Raw genomic sequence first — 7484 nt, 5'->3', positions numbered from 1 at the left:
TGATCCCTGGATCAGGAAGATCCCCTGGAGAAGGGAATGGCAACTCAGTATTCTTGCCTGGAGAATCCCCATGGACAGAGCAGCCCGGGGGGCTACAGACCATGGGGTCACAAAGAGTCAGACACAACTGAGTGAGTAGCACACGCAAGTGGTAATAACCTGTCTACCTGAGGCTCAGAGAGACTCAAGTTCTTGCTCAAGGTCACACAGCTTGAAATGTCATTAGTACTTTCTCTTTCTGACCCTGGGCGGAGGCCAGATAGCCTAGCCTCCAAGGTACCCTTCACTCGGTTGGAAGAGCCCCACATCCTTGGTAGGAAAGACCTAGAAGAAAAATAGGAAGGGACTTTGGAAAAACAACACTTTCTCCTTTCAGAGCACCTTGGAATTGAGCAAAGTCACTTTGCTGTCAAGACACATCGTGACATCTAACCTGGGGAGGAGACTGAGGGTGCAGCTCCCACCCTCCCCTCTGAAGGAATCACAGCGCAGCACCTGGTGGGAGCCTGAGTCCTCCCCACCCGCCAGCCTCCTGCCCCTGGAGGAGACAGGCTTGTCCCCACTGCCCATGCAGGATGGTGCTACCGCCTCTCTGACTCTCGAAGTCAACACCCTCACTGCCTCAGCTTCAGAGAACACGTTATGGGACAGAATCTGAAGGCCTGGCCCTTACACGCTTCTCTATCTAAGCTGTTCTAAAGCCTAAACACATCAGCTCTTTATATAATGCCTGAGCAGGGCCCACTGGCCAGGAAAATGGCAATTTTGTCAGACATACTTAGATCTGACATTAAGATCTACTCAAACCTCAGATCACCTCTTGCGAACTTCCAAAGGGAAATGCCTACAGATGTTGTCTTTAAGAAATCTGTAAACCGGATACTGTATTTCAGGTCCTGTCTTCATGTCCCACGTTGATAAACAGGCAGTTTGCATTAGCCCCAGCCATAGTTTTGGGATCAGCTCAGGTATTGGAGGACCCCCAACAAGGAAGCAGGGGAAATAAGTATGGGGACCCTAAAGGCAATGAGAAATGGGCAGAAACGCAAACGATTAAGTGATACAAAATGGACTCAGTTGCAAGAATTACCTTCTAGAGGCGAATGGTTGAATCCATTCACGCATTCAACAAAGATTTATCGAGAGTCTGCTGCTTATCAGGCAGTTTTTGCCTCTGAGAATACAGAGATGAACACAACAAATAAAATCTCTGTCCCTGTGGAGAATCAATTGCTCAGTCATTCACTCCACACCTGCTTATTTGCTCATACAATATTCAAAGCCCTGGGCTGGCGTGGCTGGTGACTTTCTGGCTCTTCCAGCCCCAGCTTCATCCAGCTACTTAGTTTGATGGCTGTGTTGGCCACCCATGATCCTCCCCATCCAGTCTATGAAGAAAAGAATTTGGAACTCTTCCTTTCTTTCAACTAACCATACAGAAGTCAGGAGTTGACAATCGTGATTTCTTTTTTCTTTTTTTAAAAAAATATTTACTTCTTTGGCTTTGTAAGGTCTTAGTTGCAGCATGTGGGATCTAGTTCTTTGAGGAGGGATCAAATCCAGGCCCCCTACATCGGGAGTGTGGAGTCTTAGCCACAGAGCCACCAGGGAAATCCCAGACAATATCAAGATTTCTATCTCAAAGATGAGCACAGTGATACCAGCTATCTGCTGAGTAAATTTTTTTTTATGAAGAGCAACTACAGAAGAGTTCTACAGAGTCATTAATGAAAATCAGGCACTTCGTACTCTACCTGGATACTAGCATCATCTAACTGCAAAGCTTTCAATACTCCAGAAAGCAAAGCTAAAAGAGGGACCTCCCATCTGCAGTCTGATCAGAGTGAAATCCACCGCCAGCGCGTTCCCAGGGACAATTAACTAGCCAGCCCGTATCCTGTCTGGGTGCTGTGAGATAGCTTTCAATGAATTCCACTATTTTTATGGCAAAGACAAACTCCTCGAGTTGTCTGGGATTTATTTCAGGCCCTCCTTATGATGGGAAAGAAAAGCCTCCCTATTTGTACAAGCCGCTGCGTGTTTACAGAGGGATTCTAAACATACTGCCAACTGGATGGCATGGAGCTGGCCTAGTTTTGACAAGAATCTTACTTAGTAACACCAGCAAAAAAAAAATCCCATTTGGACCAAAAATTTCATGTACCAAAAGTTTTCATCTCAACTCCCCTAAGGCTTACAGATGATTATTTCTGGAACAGTCTAGAGAAGAGAGAAAGATAATCCAACACCTTATATTTATCTCATTATATCAAAGCAGAAACCTCAGGCAACTCCAAACTCACAGGTTGGAGCATGAGAATGAGTCCATATAAATACTGATGATCAGAACCTCGGGTTCGGTTGAGAGGTCCTTCTGTCTCAGAAAGTTTACCAAGAGGCCCCATCTCCTTTCCTGGCCAGGCCACAGGGTCAGTTCCCCACACTTGGTTAAGGAAGGACATTTTCAGTTAAAACAATGTATCTGTTTTCTAGGTGGGCATTTCTCAATTATTAATAGGTATGTGAAACTACCAGGGGATCTTGATAGTTTTGATTCAGGAGGTCTGGAGTAAGACCTGAAAACCCACATTTCTCAGAAGCCCCCATAAAATGCCGATGCTGCTGGTCCCTGGATCACCTTTGAGGGGTAAGGTTCTAGGTGATGACCAAGTGTGAGAACTTGGTGCCACCTTATGCAGAAGTGACTCCCAACAAGTTGGAGGAGGCATGTGGTGCTGGAGAGCAGAGCCTGGAGGAGGAATGTTCACTGGTTCTTGGACCACTTAACCCAGCGATCCTTAATATTTTTGGCACCAGGTACCCATTTTGTGGAAGACAATTTTTCTACAAAGAGTCGAGGGAGGGGATGGTTCAGGTGGTAATGCCAGTGATAGACAGCACTGGGGAGTGGTAGATGAAGCTTCACTCGCTCGCCCACCACTTACCTCCTGCTGTGCAGCCTGGTTCATAACAGGCCATGGAAAAAGAACCGGGTCCACAGCCTGGGGGTCTGGGATCCCTGATAACCCCTATATATCCCAGTCCAGCCTTTCATGAGAGATGTTCCTCAGTAACAAACCACCTGATGCCCAGCAAGATACTTTCAATGCTTTTCCACACACCCATCCAGGGATGCTCAAATCTTATGCTACTGGAAAATGGAGAATTCCACTGGTGATGTAGCTTTACCATTTAGGGTCTTACTTTGGGAACTTTGTTCATTAGTATAAACTGACTGACTAACTTCCTCCCCATCTGAGCGGATCTTTTTTGAAGACCTTTGGTTTATTCCTTGCTCAAGAAGTCAAGCGCATTGGTCCTCCCTTGGATATGCAGCAAGGCTAAATCACTATACAAGTTTTAGATTCTCACTTTTCTGTACTCTGTGGTGGTAACTGACAGTCTGAAGACTGGCAGTCTTTCTGGGGACCACACTTTCAGTAGAACAGCTTTGAAGCATGCACTTTAGGCAGAAGGAAAGTGATCCCATATGGGTTGTCTGAGATACAAGAAAGAAGACAGAGCCAAGAAAGTGACTGATCTTGTTGAGGACACACTGGTAAGGAATCTGAATGTCAAGTTTTACATGGGAGCAATTTCACATTTCTTTTTAAATTAAGTGAAGCTGAGTTCTCTGTGGTGGCTCATTAAAGCAGTTTTGCAACCCAGCTTTGGATACGTGGCAGGAAAGAGTGAATCTCACTGCAGACAGAGAGAGAGACTTTTCCTCCTCTTTACAAAACCACATACATCATATACTGCACAGTCTTTTAAGGATTATCACCTCTCCCTGATGATATAGGTAATTGTGAAAAACCACTTGAGAAAATTGCCCCAGAAAAATCTACTAAAACAAATTTTTAAATCAACTATATTTTCTCTCTCATATTATCACAAATAACAAGCTAAAACAAATTGTGGCTGGGTGATTTAAGTTACGGAGTTCTCAAGTAGAGCGCCGGTTGGGACCCGGCAATATCAGAAGTGTTTCTCTTTTGATTGGTTTAATAAATAATAATGTCACAGCATAAAAGAAACATTTACAACCCAAGTCTAGTATTCTTCAAAATAATGAGAGCTTAACAATAAGATTCCAATTGCTGACTACTGAGGAGTTTATTCTACCAACTAAATCAGAAACTGGCATTCCACTATTTTATGTCTTTTATATGAACACTCAAAATATATATTCAGATCTCATCTTTATCTTTCCCAGTCTCAAATAATTAATTAACTAATTCCCTTTGTCTTCACATACCACTTCTTGTTCAGTCGTTAAATTGTGTCCAACTCTTTGTGACCCTATGGACTGCAGCACACCAGGCTTCCCTGTCCTTCACTATCTCCCAGAGTTTGCTCAGACTCATGTCCATTGAGTCAGTGATGCCATCCAACCATCTCGTCCTCTGTCGTCCCCTTCTCCTCTTGCCCTCATCACCACTTCTGCTCCCCACTAAATGTGATTCAATTGTGTTTAATGTGTACGTAATCTTACAAAATAAATATTCTTCTACAATGCATATTGTTTGTCGCATGCGTATCTTCATTACACGAAATACGTGCAGACATTCAGAAAACGAAGATCATGGCATCCGGCCCCATCACTTCATGGGACATAGATGGGGAAACAGTGGAAACAGTGTCAGACTTTATTTTTGGGGGCTCCAAAATCACTGCAGATGGTGACTGCAGCCATGAAATTAAAAGACGCTTACTCCTTGGAAGGAAAGTTATGACCAACCTAGATAGCATATTCAAAAGCAGAGACATTCCTTTGCCGACTAAGGTCCGTCTAGTCAAGGCTATGGTTTTTCCAGTGGTCATGTATGGATGTGAGAGTTGGACTGTGAAGAAGGCTGAGCGCCGAAGAACTGATGCTTTTGAACTGTGGTGTTGGAGAAGACTCTTGAGAGTCCCTTGGACTGCAAGGAGATCCAACCAGTCCATTCTGAAGGAGATCAACCCTGGGATTTCTTTGGAAGGAATGATGCTAAAGCTGAAACTCCAGTACTTTGGCCACCTCGTGCGAAGAGTTGACTCATTAGAAAAGACTTTGATGGTGGGAGGGATTGGGGGCAGGAGGAGAAGGGGACGACAGAGGATGAGATGGCTGGATGGCATCACTGACTCGATGGACGCGGGTCTGAGTGAACTCCAGGAGCTGGTGATGGACAGGGAGGCCTGGCGTGCTGCGATTCATGGGGTCACAAAGAGTCAGACATGACTGAGCCACTGAACTGAACTGAACTGAAATGAGTGTTGTCTTATGTTTTTTAACAATCTGGATAGCTTCTTATTTCATTGACTCATAGACTCACAGAAGTTAAATTGAACTTTGAAGTCAAATTCAGCCTTCCTCCCAAGATCATCCCCAGGACAAGGGGCTGGATGTCCAGGTTGGCTCCAATACTCTCAGTAATGGGAGCCTCAGCCTTTGTCAGGGGGGCCAATTTCATGACGATGGTCAAATTCCTTCTCCTCACTAACACCCAACCCTAAATGCCACCCTTTATAAGGTCTCTGTACCAGGGCCCACAGTGGCACCATCATGACGCAGTGGATGCCTCACCAGGTACCACTCTACCATCTCTTTCCCCAAGCTCAGACATAGGAACTGGGCTTTTTAAGACCTACTCCCTGACTTCTAATAACGTTGCTTCCCTCAGGTCATTTCCCTATTTAGAATCCTCCCTCCTTCCCTCTGTTTCCCCTGCACCACAATGCCAGGGCTCTCGCTGCCCCTTACACACCAGTCTGTCCCTCCCTGGCGCCTCCCTTGCACACCTGCGTTACCACAGGCACCCATCTCTGGCTCCCTTGTTCACTCTGCTGGTTCCTGCCCTGTGGATTTGTTCACACCACTCTTTCCTCCTGATGCCTTTTCCTCTCTCTCTTCTAAGACCCAGGGTAACTTCCACTTCCTCGCCAAGAGTTGGAGTCCCTCCTACACTGGAAATCTGGAACTATCCCACAGAGCAATTGAACAAATTACTTTCTCCTGACATTTGAATCTCAAAGTAATAAAAATACAGGCAATGGTAGAAGCCAGTGTTCTGATTTCAGTGTCCTTTAGGTACCCTCTTCTGGACCCCTGGCTGTTCAAATGGTTTTTAAGATGCATTTGCCACTCAATATCATTTTAATAAACTCCTTTCCAAATGAAGGTCAGCAGCATTGCTGTTGCTTTTACTTAAAGAACCCTGGCTGTCACAGATGGAATACCACCTGCTAGTAGGGGAACGGGGAGGGGGATGACTTTAAAAAAAAAAAAAAAAACAACTCTAATTCTCTCCACTAAGAGATGTTTAAAAACCAACTTTTGAACTACTTTGATGTTATTTAGGCCACGTTTTAAACACTAAAACAACTCTCAGCCCATCACGGTGAGAAGCAGAGCATCTCCTCAAGTCCTCGTACTCACCAGCACCCTCCACCCCACCAGTACTCGTATCTGATTTCTTAGCAAAAGACATGAACCCAGCTTGTGGCCTACGGCATCCATATGCTAGGAAAGTGCCCAGAAAACAGTGTATGACCGTCCTCTGGCTCTAAAGTCAAAGAACACATTAATTTTATCAGGGCTTTCAGGGCTAGGGTTATTCACCTGCTTCCCTCACCTCCCCCTAGAGATTCAGCCAAACACAGTCTCTCAGCTGTGAAAAACAAAACAGAAACCAATTACTATTAGGAATATTAAACTTTAATCTTTGCTTTCTTCAGTGACACTAAAGACCTTTTGCCAAAGGGATCTTCTCTCAGGTTCCTGTTCTTCACTACAGAAGAAAGTGAGACCTCCGTGAAGCAAGGATTGTGAGATCAGGTCCACAAGAGCCAGCCAGCCCGATGCAGGTAAGCGTATTTCATTGCCCTGCATCAAATGAGTACACCATTAGAATGATCTGGTCGTTAGAAGAGTGGTCCACTCAGACCAACAGCCTGCAAGATGTTGTTTGTTGTTTGGTCACTAAATCATGTCCAACTCTTTGCAGTCCCACAGACTGCAGCCCTCCAGGCTCCTCCATCTATGGGATTTCCCAGGCCAGAATACTGGAATGGGTTGCCATTTCCTTCTTCAAGCCTGCAAGATATTGACAGCCTATAAAACCAAGCTGAGTTGGGTTCTAGGCACAGATTGCTCAATGAAGGACCATGCCTCAGAACTAGGCAGGGACTCCTGTGTTTGGAATCACAAATGAGCCCCTTGGCACCTGGTGAGGAAAACCTGGGCAGACACTTGTGCCGTATGATGTGCCTGTCCCAAGAAATGGCCTGGCGTCCCCTGAGCACTGTGCTGTTCTCCCGACTTCTGCACGGCACCTCATTGTACTGAACGATTCAGCCCCATGTTCAATTAAGAGCGTTTCTTAGCAACCAAAACAAGATTATTTTGAAGCCAGAAGAAAAGCATCCAGTTAGCACAAAACCCCAATTCCAAATTCTGAATCGGGACTTCTCCCCAAACACAGGGTCCACCGCCCTGGATG

General features: G+C 45.3%; 1 protein-coding gene across 1 annotated transcript in view; it reads right to left on the bottom strand.

The window, feature by feature from the left end:
• Positions 1-6795: 6795 nt before the first annotated feature.
• Positions 6796-7484, bottom strand: part of PARD3 (par-3 family cell polarity regulator) — a 592324-nt gene continuing 591635 nt past the window's right edge. Inside the window, exon 26 of the mRNA XM_052651068.1 lies at positions 6796-6868. The gene's annotated coding sequence lies outside the window, so the exon portion shown is untranslated. The remainder of the gene's footprint in view (positions 6869-7484) is intronic.

This window comes from Budorcas taxicolor, chromosome 13 (genome assembly GCF_023091745.1).
Source record: "Budorcas taxicolor isolate Tak-1 chromosome 13, Takin1.1, whole genome shotgun sequence".
Taxonomy (NCBI): domain Eukaryota; kingdom Metazoa; phylum Chordata; class Mammalia; order Artiodactyla; family Bovidae; genus Budorcas; species Budorcas taxicolor.
This window is presented reverse-complemented; position numbering and strand designations above follow the sequence as displayed.